Source organism: Dipodomys merriami, unplaced genomic scaffold (assembly GCF_024711535.1).
Source record: "Dipodomys merriami isolate MVZ:Mamm:240054 unplaced genomic scaffold, mDipMer1.0.p SCAF_207, whole genome shotgun sequence".
Taxonomy (NCBI): domain Eukaryota; kingdom Metazoa; phylum Chordata; class Mammalia; order Rodentia; family Heteromyidae; genus Dipodomys; species Dipodomys merriami.
This window is the reverse complement of record NW_027203460.1, coordinates 629,083-641,558: the sequence shown is the minus strand read 5'-3', so window position 1 is coordinate 641,558 and position 12,476 is coordinate 629,083. Positions and strand designations below refer to the sequence as shown.

General features: G+C 35.3%; 1 non-coding gene across 1 annotated transcript; it reads right to left on the bottom strand.

Moving 5' to 3' along the window:
* Window positions 1-6,014: 6,014 nt before the first annotated feature.
* On the bottom strand, window positions 6,015-6,121 carry LOC138833430 (U6 spliceosomal RNA). The gene has a single exon (XR_011373905.1). It is a non-coding gene; the product is annotated as a U6 spliceosomal RNA (small nuclear RNA).
* Window positions 6,122-12,476: the final 6,355 nt, after the last annotated feature.

Genomic DNA, 12,476 nt, shown 5'->3' with positions numbered 1-12,476 from the left:
AGGAAATGGAAAATCTTTTAATGCTCCTGGTTGGAAGAATTTACATGAAGAAACTGCAATACTGCCCCCAAACAATTGACAATGCAATACTCATCAAAATCCCAACTATATAGTTCAATACAATAAAGAAAGCAATCCAAATTTAATACGGAATTACAAAATTACAGATGAAACAGAAGGCTTAGAAATGAACTCATGGGCCTATAGTGGTCTTACACACACACACACAAAGAGAGAGAGAGAGAGAGAGAGAGAGAGAGAGAGAGAGAGAGAGAGAGAGAGAGAGAGAGAGAGAGAGAGAGAGAGAGAGAGAGAGAGAGAGAGAGAGAGAGAGAGAGAGAGAGAGAGAGAGAGAGAGGAATTCTATTCACCCCTCAGAAAGGATGACTTTTCACCAGTATTAAGGAAAATGAAAGGCTTGGTAAAATTATACTAAGAGCAAAAAGAACGGAATGCAGACTCAGAGCAATATAAGTTTCATGGATTCATTCATTTATGGTAGCTAGAAGGTGCCTACAAATCTACAAATAAACAAGACTGATTCTATCTCGTCCCAGTTAGAATGGCCATTATCAAGAAAGCTAACAATAGCAAATGTTGACATGGATGTAGCCAATTGGGAACTCTATTACACTGTTGGTGGGAAATTACACTTGTTCATCCACTGTGGAATGCAATACAGAGTTTCCTGAAAAGACTAAATATAGATCTCCCTTAAGACCCAGTAATTCCCCTCATCAGCAGTAATTCAATAAATAACAAACAATCTCACATGAAAGCTACCTGCATAACACAGGCCCAGAGTTCAAGGACTTGCAAAACCTTACCACTGCTGTTATTTGTTTCTTCAAATATGAACTTTTGACATGAGAAACCAAATCATTCTATTTGCAGTAGCTAGGATAGGACTTAAATGTTGTGGGTGATAAAAAGGCTTCTTTGTTGAATGTTAGGAAAAGAGGTAGGCAGTCCAAGAAAAGGGAGATTTTTTTTGTTGTTAGTCTGAAGGGCTTGAAGTCTGGGCTTGGGCACTGTCCCAAGCTCTTCAACTCAAGGTGAGTTCTCTACCTCTTGAGCCACAGTGCAACTTCTGGTTTTCCTGTGGTTAAATGGAGATACGAGTCTCAGGGACTTTCCTGCCCAGGGGGCTTTGAACCACAGTCCTCAGCTTCCTGAGTAGCTAGGATTACAGTTGTGAGCCACTGGCACCAGGATAAAAATGAGGGAATTTTAGAAAAGAAAATCCACCTCTTCACCTGTGTCTAAACCTCAGATATCACTATTAGAACACTTCATCCTCAACTCATTTCATCAGATATTTGTAAAGTTTCTCTTTCCCTTTATGTAGGAATACTGCAGTCAATATCAACTCAGCTGTGGGACTGGATCAATTGTATGTTAATTGCTAGCACCTAAATCAAGAACTGTTACATCAAAACAAATGAACCCCTCATTTGGAATAATTGTTTTCTCTTTTTATTACAAATCTGTGCTTTATTAATTCCTAATTGATACTGGACCTCCTAACAGACTGATGATATTTTCTTTCTCTTCAGCAATTGTCCTTCTCCCACATGTGGTCAAATATTTAAGATTTCAAAGATTTCCATTGATAATTCATTAAGTTGACCTCTAAGATAATGTGCATTTCTGGAATTTGGTCTGCTGTCTTGTTCTTACATGCACAGGCGTTCTATGATTTATTTGTTCTACAAGCAATTCTACTTTCCAATCTTTGTGTGATCAATTTTAGTCCCTCTCATCAGTCTTTCTGACCCTCTCTCTGGAGTCTCATTTGAGTCTGTCTCATAAAAAATATATTATCAACTAAATGACTCTCAACTTCTGTTTCTGGCCTGACTGCATGTAGTCTGTGATAGCAGCCCTGACTGGCTGTGCTTACTGGAGTGTTTTTTGTTTGTTTTGTTTTGTTTTGTTTTGTTTTTAGAAGTCTAGGATCACTATTGAAGGTAGTAGCTTTTCTGAGCCTTTGTGATCCCCTGGCTTAGAGTCATTGGGTTTTTCTACTAAAGATAAAAAGAACAGGTGACTAAATTCCTGTTTAAATTGTCTTAAAATGAGGCAATCTGGCATCCTTGCAAAGCCATAAAAAATCCTCTATAACCAATTACAGAAATGTTATATCAAGATGGCTTGTTAAGATGACTGTTCATTGGAAATGTTCATCTCCAAGTCACCACCATACAACTGATCACATTCCTGGGAACAGACTTTTGGAAGAAAGGTTCCCCTTCCTTCCTTATCTTATTATAGATCAAACCATAATATTCTGCATTTGTGGTCAGCCTGGAGCACTTTTTCCCAAGAATATTCTGTAGTGTAAAAGAGGACCAACTATCAAAATAAAGGTGAAAATACTTGTCTACTACAGAATGATTTATTGTGCTTATATCTATTGTTATTTTAACAAAAAATCTATTGTTATTTTCATTACTTCAAACACATAGATAATTTATATTGGGATTAGACAAGTGGCAAAGGATTAATAGAATAAAGATTCCATTTACTTTCATATATCCAATATAATACACTTAACCCCTTATGAAAAATTAAATCCAACTGTAGAAACAATGTCAAAAATATAAAATAAGCCTTAATATGAATAATCTGGCACACATAAACCATCATCTACTCAGAAATGCAGTCTCTCTATAGATATTTATTTGGTGCAGAAAAATAATTAATGTATATGACTTTTATGTATCATCTGAAATACTCCTCGTGTATATAATTGTATATAATTTTATATACAATTTTATATATAATTTTATAAATTCCTAGACAGGAATTTAACGTGCATGTAGAAATCAAATTTCCACATTTTATGCTAGATGAGAGGAGTCATACTCTCTTGTACTGTGTGGTGTGAATTTTACCACAGTGCTGAACCCTTCCACTTAATACCAAAAGTCATTTGCAATAATTTATTATTTGATGTTAAGATGAGTGCTAATTGTAGAATACACTTAGAATTATTACATTAATTCACAGAATTAAAAAGTAATGATATATTATTTGTTTAAATTCCAATGCTTCTCAATTTTACAATTCATGAACTATATTATTAAAATTAGATTCACTTTCTTCTTTTCTATAGCTGCTAAAAGTAAAATTATATATTAAGGATTCAACATTAAGAAATCAATAATAAGTAAATTATTAAAATGATATAGTACTAAACTGTGATTTAAATTACAGTTCTAACAAATTGTGATGTAAACAACTGTTAATAGAATTATAGTTAATATTTTTAAACTTACCAGCTCGTTATTTGTTTCCTAATTGTGTCATTTGTTATTTTTGGTCCAAGTTGTGTCTTCATCTTTATTGTTTAGTTTTCTATTTTATCTCTATTGGTTTGTTGATTAGTTACTGACATGAGGCTGAAAATCTGTATGCTAGTTAATTACTTCCTATGTTAAAGTAAAATTTCTGCTCTCCACATCTGTTCTACTCTTAGTATAGTATTTTCCCCAGTCCCATATCCTGTATTGCTGCTCTCATGTATTTTATTTTAGTTTATTTTTATTGTGAAAATACCGTACAGAGGGATTACAATTACATGGGCAAGATAATGAATAAATTTCTTATCAAGCATTGTTGCCTCCTCCTTTGTTTCCCCTTCTCATCCATTCTTTATTTTATTTTTTTATTTAAATTTTACTGTCAAGGTAATGTACAGAGGGATTATAGTTACCTAAATAAGGTAATGAATTTATTTCTTTTCTAATTTGTTATCCCTTCCCCCATTTTTCTCCTTCTTCCCTCCCAACAGCCCCTCCAAGATTATTTCCAACATATTGTCTTCTCCCCCTTGTCCTTTGTCTCACCATTTTTCCCTTTCCCTAACCTAGTTCATATCAACATATTTACAATAACCAGGGTTATTCAAAATCAAATACAGTGACTAAATATTAAATATTAATCAAATGTTAATCAAAACCAAATACAGCGACTACAGAGGATAAACTATAGGTGGGGAAAACACAAAAGGATAAAAAGAAATCATGCAGTACATTAAGAACAACAACAACAAAAAACATGTCTTGGAGTTCATTTCACTTGGAATCATCTTATACGGTCATATGTACATAGCTAGAGGGCTATTCTGCTCATCTACGAAGATTATCCTTGATGTACACAATAATGCTCCTCTATTACCCAGTAATCTCAATTCTGGGCATTTAACCATGTGGCCACAAGCAATGCCACAGTAAAGCTACCAGCACAATTATGTTTATCACAGTATTATTTACCATAGATAAGATATGGAATCAATCTAGAGGCCCCTCAGTAGATGAATGGATCAAGAAAATCTCTCTCTCTCTCACACACACACACACACACACACACACACACTCACGGAATACTATGCTTTCATCAGAAAGAATGATACCACCTCATTTGTAAGGAAATGGAAGTTCTTGGAAAAAAATTATATTAAGTAAGCCAGACTTAAAAAAATATAGGTCCCAGAGTTTCCCTTATTTGTAATAATTAGTTTACACCAAGGATAATCTCATGTATTTTAATTTGACATTTTGTCCTATGTTGAGCATACAAAATTATTGCTGTATTGTTTGTTATTATTTCTGCAAACAGGGAGGTATATATAAAGAATTATGTTTCTCTTATCCATTACTGGAGGAAGAACACCCAAAAGAGCAACCCCTATAAGGAATAACAACTCCTACTTATTTAGCTTCATTCCTATGTAAGGCCAGTGTTGTCCCCTGTATCCTCATGTTGTAAATTACAAATCTATAGCGGTTCATCCTGTATCTCTACTATTTTCTACATTATGACCTAAATGCCCCAGCAATTCTACTTTAAAAAATTCTCTCTTAATGTTTGAGGTGTGTGTGTGTGTGTGTGTGTGTGTGTGTGTGTGTGTGTGTGTGTGTGTGTGTGTGTTTACAAAAATCAGAAGACAACATTTTACCTCATTTAGAATACATCATTCAAGTCATTATAGGTTGTGGATAATGGGAGAAGTCTCGTTTTAAGGATGAAACATAAAAATATATTTGTGCATGCACCACAGTTTATTAGTCTGTAGTTGAACACTTAACTTCAATTTATATCTTGGCTTTTGTGAATAATGTGAATAACAATGAAATACAGATATATATATACAAGTTACTCAGAGAGAAATAATCACATGATTGGTGGATCAGATGATATTTCAACTTTGGATTTCTTTAGAAAACTGCATACTACTTTCTACAAGGAGAATACTAACCTGTATTTTGACCAAGAGTGTAGAAAGTTTCCCTTTCTCCACACTCTCATCAGCCAACATTATTACCTTTTGAGTTTTTTAAAAGGGCAGGTTTTTACTGTGTGCAGGACCCAAGATGACCTCAGACCCAAATCCTTTTACTCCTACCTCCTAAACGCTTCGAATTACAAGCCTTTACCACCACACCTGGTTCTTTTGATTTTTTTTGATGAGGTTTATAATAGTTATGAAGTAGTATCATAGTAATTTTGAATTGCATTTCTCTAATGACTTCTGTTTACAAAGCATTAAGCCATCATAGAAGTGGTATTAAACACAACTTTGAAAACCCACTGGCAATTTTCTTTGGGCCTGGCTGACTTCACTTAATATAATTTTTTACAAGTCTTTCCATTTCCTAACAAATGGGGCAATGTCATTCTTTCTGATGGAGGCATAGAATTCCATTGTGTATATATACCACATATTCTTGATCCATTCATCTAGAAGGGACATCTAAGTTGGTTCCATATCTTAGCTATCATAAATAATGCTGCAATAAACATAGTTGTGATAGTAGTTTTAGTATGGTCTTGTTTGTGGTCATTTAGGTAAATTCCCAAAAGTGGGATTGCTGGGTCAAAGGGGAGCTTTATGAGGAATCTTTTGAGGAACCTCCATAATGCTTTCCAAAGTGGTTGAACACGTTTACATTCCCACCAACAATGCTGTATGGTTCCCTTGTGGCCACATCCCCTCCAGCTTCTGTTGTAAAAATATGGAACACTCCACGAATTTGCATGTCATCCTTGTGCAGGTGCCATGCTAATCTTCTCTGTATCGTTCCAATGTTAGTGTATGTGATGCTGAATTGAGCACAGAATATTTTTTATATCTAAAGTGCAATTGATTTTTTTAAACTGCACAATTGAAAAAAAAGGAAGTTCAAAAGAATTGTCGTGAAATTTTACAACCATATTTTTCTTTTTTTCTTTTTTTTATTTTTATTTTTATTTTCTGTGAACATACTGTACAGAGGGGTTACAATTACATGGGCAAGATAATGAGTACATTTCTTATCAAGCATTGCAGCCTCTTCCTTTGTTGACTCTTCACATCTCTTCCCAGCCTCCTCCCCCGGCTCCTCCCCCCCCCAAAGTTGTAAAGTTCGTTTTCGACATGACAACTTGTACTTCTCATTGTTGCAACGGGTCCACCTGTATCCTTAAACGACTTCTTTTTCCCCATCTCCTCCACAGATTATACCGACATCAAATATAGTGAAAGCAGGGGTTATACTGTGAGGGAGGGACATACAAAGCAACAAAGAAGTAATCTTATAAATGCGTTAGAAACAAATGCATGAAAGAAAAAAACATTTAAATGCATATCTAAGGGTTAATTTTCTTAACATCACATTATCTGAATCTTTTTTGCTTGACTTATACATATACTATATATTGCAAATAAGGGAAACCATGGGACCTATGTTTCTTTGGGCCTGGCTTACTTCACTTAATATAATTTTTTCCAAGTTTTTCCATTTCCTAACAAATGGGGCAATGTCATTCTTTCTGATGGAGGCACAAAATTCCATTGTGTATATATACCACATTTTCTTGATCCATTCATCTACTGAGGGGCACTGGTTCCATATCTTGGCTATGGTAAATAATGCTGCAATAAACATAGTTGTGCTGGTAGCTTTAGTGTGGTCTTGTTTGTAAGCATTTGGGTAAATGACCAAAAGTGGGATTGCTGGATCATAGGGGAGATCTATGTGAAGTCTTTGAGGAACCTCCATACTGCTTTCCAAAGTGATTGACCAAGTTTACACTCCCAGCAACAATGAAGTAAGGTTCCCGTCTGTCCACATCCCCTCCAGCATCTGTTGTTATTAGATATTAGAGTTCTTGATTTTTGCCATTCTAACTGGGGTGAGGTGGTACCTTAATGTTGTTTTGATTTGCATTTCTTTTATGACTAGGGAGGTTGAGCATTTCTTCATGTGTCTATTGGAAAGAAGGATTCTTTCTTCTTCAGAGAAGTTTCTCTTTAAGTCTTTAGCCAACTTATTTCTTGGGCAGTTGTAGAACCATACATTTCTTACATAAGCACACATTTAAGAATAAAGTCAAAATGACATGTCAAAAACAAAATAATTCCAGATGTTTGTTATTCAAGAAATGTATAGGAGGAGGAATTCAACTATTCTGTACAAGGCACCTGTCATAATGAACACTGCAGCAAGTGTTAAGGTTTGTTAAAAGTTTTAATGTTTTAAATATATTTAATTTTGGGAATTTGTTTATATATGCCAAAATTAGGACTGTTTGGCAGGTATAAAACTTTTCTATAAAGTATTTAAGATTTATAGTAACAGACATATACTACTAAGTATGTGCATTTCAGAGTTTAGGGAAATTTTATTAATGAGAAGTCACAAAGTTTTTGTGTAAAGAAGCAGAATAAAGAGTTCACACTTTGTTTACTACACAGTTTCTGTTAAAACTTTAGGGCTTCCTTAGTTTATATGTTAATGAGGAAAAATGATGATATAAGCCATAAACAAATAATGAGATATGCCATAAATAGTAATCTTAGTGGGTAACTTTAAAGACTGCTCATATTCTATAAAACTCTTGTTGAACTTCACAACCTTAGTCAGTGTTAAATGTACATGATTATGAGAAAATAGTAAAACCGAATATGTAGCATATTTCAAATAGTTAAAACACATGTTTTTAATTTTATTAATTAATATTTAATTATTGGTTTTCTTTATTTGTAACATTGTTTTACTTGTTGACATATAGTACAACTTTTTTTTGGGGGGGTATCCAGTCATGGGGCCTGAACTCTGGGCCTGGACCCTGTCCCTCAACTTTTCAGCTCAAGGCTAGTGCTCTGCCACTTGAGCCCCAGCGCCAATTCTGGCTTTTTTCTTTTTGCTTATGTGGTGCTGAGGAATCGAACCCAGGGCCTCAGGCATGCAAGGCAAACGTTCTACCACTGAGCCACCTTCCCAGCCCTTGTACAACCTTTTGTAAGTCATCATTAGGAGGTACTTTGAGAAGGTTACTTGGATGGCCAAACCAATTTTTATAGGTGCATGTTAATTTACAAAGAGGAAAATTAAGAACAAAATATGTATTATATCTAAAATATACTTGGAACTCAAAAAATTAAACCACCCAACAACAAATCCTCAAAGAAACTACTGCCCAATAAATAAGTGGGCGAAAGTCTTAAAGAGAAACTTCTCTGAAGAAGAAAGAAGGATGGCCAATAGACACATGAAGAAATGTTCAACATCCCTAGCCATAAAAGAAATGCAAATCAAAACAACATTGAGATATCACCTCACTCCAGTTAGAACGGCAAAAATCAAGAACTCTAACAACAACAGATGCTGGAGGGGATGTGGACAGAAAGGAACCTTATTTCATTGTTGGTGGGAATGTAAACTTGTTCAACCACTTTGGAAAGCAGTATGGAGGTTCCTCAAAAGACTTCACATAGATCTCCCCTATGATCCAGCAATCCCACTTTTGGGCATTTACCCAAATGCTTACAAACAAGAACACACTAAAGCTACCAGCACAACAATGTTTATTGGAGCATTATTTACCATAGCTAAGATATGGAACCAACCCAGATGTCCCTCAGTAGATGAATGGATCAAGAAAATGTGGTATATATACACAATGGAATTCTATGCCTCCATCAGAAAGGGTGAGTTTGCCTAATTTGTTAGGAAATGGAAAGGCTTGGACAAAGTTATATTAAGTGAAGTAAGCCAGGCCCAAAGAAACATAGGTCCCATGGTTTCCCTTATTTGTAATATCTAGTATATGTATGAGTCAAGCGGAAACGGTCAGATAATGTCATGTCAGGAAAATGAACCCTTAGATGTGTATTTTAATGTTTTTTTCTTTCATGCATGTGTTTCTAATGCATTTATAAGATTATCTCTTTGTTGCTTTGTATATCCCTCCCCCATAGTATAACCCCTGCTTTCACTATATTTGATGTCAGTATAACTTGTGCAGGAGATGGGGAAAAACCAGTTGTTTAAGGATACAGGTGGACATGTTGCAACAATGAGAAGTACAAGTTGTCATGTCCAAAACTAGCTTTACAACGTCGGTGCGGGGGGGGGGGGAGGAGAAGGATTGGGATTGGGGGGAGGGGGGAGACTGGGAAGGGATGTGAAGGGTAAACAAAGGAGGAGGCTGCAATGCTTGGTAAGAAATGATACACATTATCCTGCCCACGTAATTGTAACTCCTCTGTACAGTATGTTCACAAACAAAATAAAATAAAATTTAATTAAAAAAAAGAAGGTTGAGAAAGTACCTAAAAAAATTATCAAATAGAGTCTGAATCAGGAGTGTTGATAAATGTCCACACCTAATATCTTAGCCCTAGGCTGAAGCAGTGGTATTACAGAGTTGAGGCAACAAAACGTGACAGACTGTGTTTTGTTTTGTTTTGTATTTTGATTTTGTTGGTGATGGGGCATGAACTCTGGGGCCTGGGTGCTGTCACTCAGCTCAAGGCTAGCGCTTCCACTTGAACCATTGCACCACTTCCATCTTTTTTGCTTATGGGTGCTGAGGAATCAAACCCTGGGCCTCATGCATGCAAGGCAAGCACTCTACCACTGAGCCACCTTCCCAGCACCTGAGAGACTGTGTTTTAAAAAAACCATCTAAACAACATTTGCTTTCTGCTTTGGGTTATATAAGGAAATATATAAATATATTTTTATATTTTTGTGAATTGTACTTCTAAATTTGTACTAACTTCAGCCACTTTATCCTTTTCAAAGTCATGAAATATCTCTGAGAGTTTGCTTCTGTGAAAATTGTTTTTGCATTTATAATTTCTCCTGAGTTATTTTTATTTTTATCAAAATAACTTTATATTTCATGTTGATGGGTTATCATACATCAAATGCCTTCAAATGTACATGCAGAGTCTAAAGATAGCAGTATGAATATTCTCATACAGCTCTTGTTTATCTGTTATGCACTTCCAGTATTATGATATTTCTCTCTCTTTCAATCTCTCCCATTTCCTCTCTTTCCCTTTCATGGTCCATGTCTGCTACTTAGAATTTCTGCTGATCTACTTACTATTCCTTCAGGATCCACTGGTTTTGTGGGAACATGATAGCGACCATCAGTTACCCTTGCATTCTTTAAGAGTTATAACAGTTACATGATATTATTCTTTGCCATTCAAAATGGCAAAACAGCAAATCTAGGAATTCCTTTTCATTTTATTACTATTATAAATTTTATCTCATAAAAATTGTTGGGATGGATAAGATACTCTGACCTGTGACCTAAAAGTTCTTTTTCTTGGGGCTGGGATGGTGGCTCAGTGGTAGAGCGCTTGCCTTGCATGTCTGAGGCCCTGGGTTCGTTTCCTCAGCACCACATAAGCAAAAAGAAAAAAAGCCGGAAGTGGCACTGGGGCTCAATTGGTAGAGTGCTAGCCTTGAGCTGAAGAGCTGAGGGACAGCGCCCAGGCCCAGAGTTCAGGCCCCACAACTGGACCCCAAAACGTTCTTTTTCTTTTACAAACAACCTTTTTCTTTTATTATCAGTTAGTTACTACATATAATGAAAACAAAGCTATCCTATAGAAAGTAGACCGAAGTTGCTCACAGGGATGAAAAACAAAGGAATGTGAGAAGTGAGTACAAAGGATGCCCATCATAGAGCACAGATCCTAGGAGCAATTTATCATGTACACTTTGTGAGAATGACAATGTGCTGGAAGTATAGGTTACGTCACTGAACAACTGATATATATATATATATATATATATATATATACATATTTATATCTGTATATTCATTTATATTTGCATATATGTTTTATACCCTTATATATGTACAAATGTATGTTACTATACACACAAGTACAAGCATACATATACACATGTATACATGCACACATGGAGAAAGACACATAGTTACAGACAACACAAGTTTCACTAGTTGTTGAATATGCCTTGGATGGAATGCTTGGAACCAAATATGTTGAAGATGTATTTGTCTCTAAGAATTCTTTTACCACTCCTCTTATCTCTTAAAATTGGTAGTTTTTGACAGATTCGATTTGCAAAATGCGGTACAAGTGATAGCAAATCACTCAGAAATCTCAGTAAGTAAAGGTCATATGGTGTTTCCTTGCTCCCTACAGAATGCTTGCTCTTGTAGACACTCTCAACAATCAAAGCATGAGGAGAATACCCTGGTCAAGAATAAAGTTATAAAGCTTTAAATGGCATCCTTACTTGAACTCCTTTTCAACAGCATCAATTCCTAAGCAGATGAGTGAATCCTCAGAACACTGGATTCTACATATACATTTAACAAACCCATGTGAAAAGTCCTATGTGAGAAATGCTGACTGAGGTCTTGATGATTTCCTGGCCAAGAAAATAAGAAAAAAAGAAAATATTTTTAATGTTTTAAAGTTTGAGAATAATTTGTAACCTGTCAACAAATGTGTAGAACACAATTATACCAAGTGAAAAAAATGCTGGCGTTTCATTTATGTGCTCTTGGCCTTGGCAAGTAATTTTAGGTGTGTCAACACAAGTAGAATCAGCAAAAATCAAGACAGCACTTCTTCATTTAAGATACAAGGAAAAGATAAAGGTTGACCCATTTTAACAATGAGATGTACAAGACAGTCTATCAGAGTGGGGGTGAATGGGGAAGTTGGGGATGTGTGAAGGAAAACTATGGTAGAGGAAAAACAAATGATGGGGTAACAATGCTCAAGAAGAAATGTACTCATTACCTTACTTAGGTAATTGTAACCCCTATGTACAGTATATTTACAATAAAAATATATATTAAAAAGATACAAGGAAAACTTCTGTACTTATAGGAATTTGTATTTGTCACTCAATATCACTAAGGTATTGGTTTTAGGACCAGAGGCTATGAACACTTTGGATACTCAAATTCTCTACATGAACACAGTATATTATTTACTTTAGAATCTGCCCACAAGCTAGTGCAGAGTAATTGCTATGAAAATTTTTATTACATTCTCTGTTTGTAATGAAACATAAAATTATATTCACTATGAACAGATACAATTTTTTTCAGATAAATTTTGTCTGCAGTTTGTGGATGGAATTGGGACAGCAATTTGGAAAAGCACAAATTTCTTCACCAAGACCGGTCTGCAAATTGTAACAAGG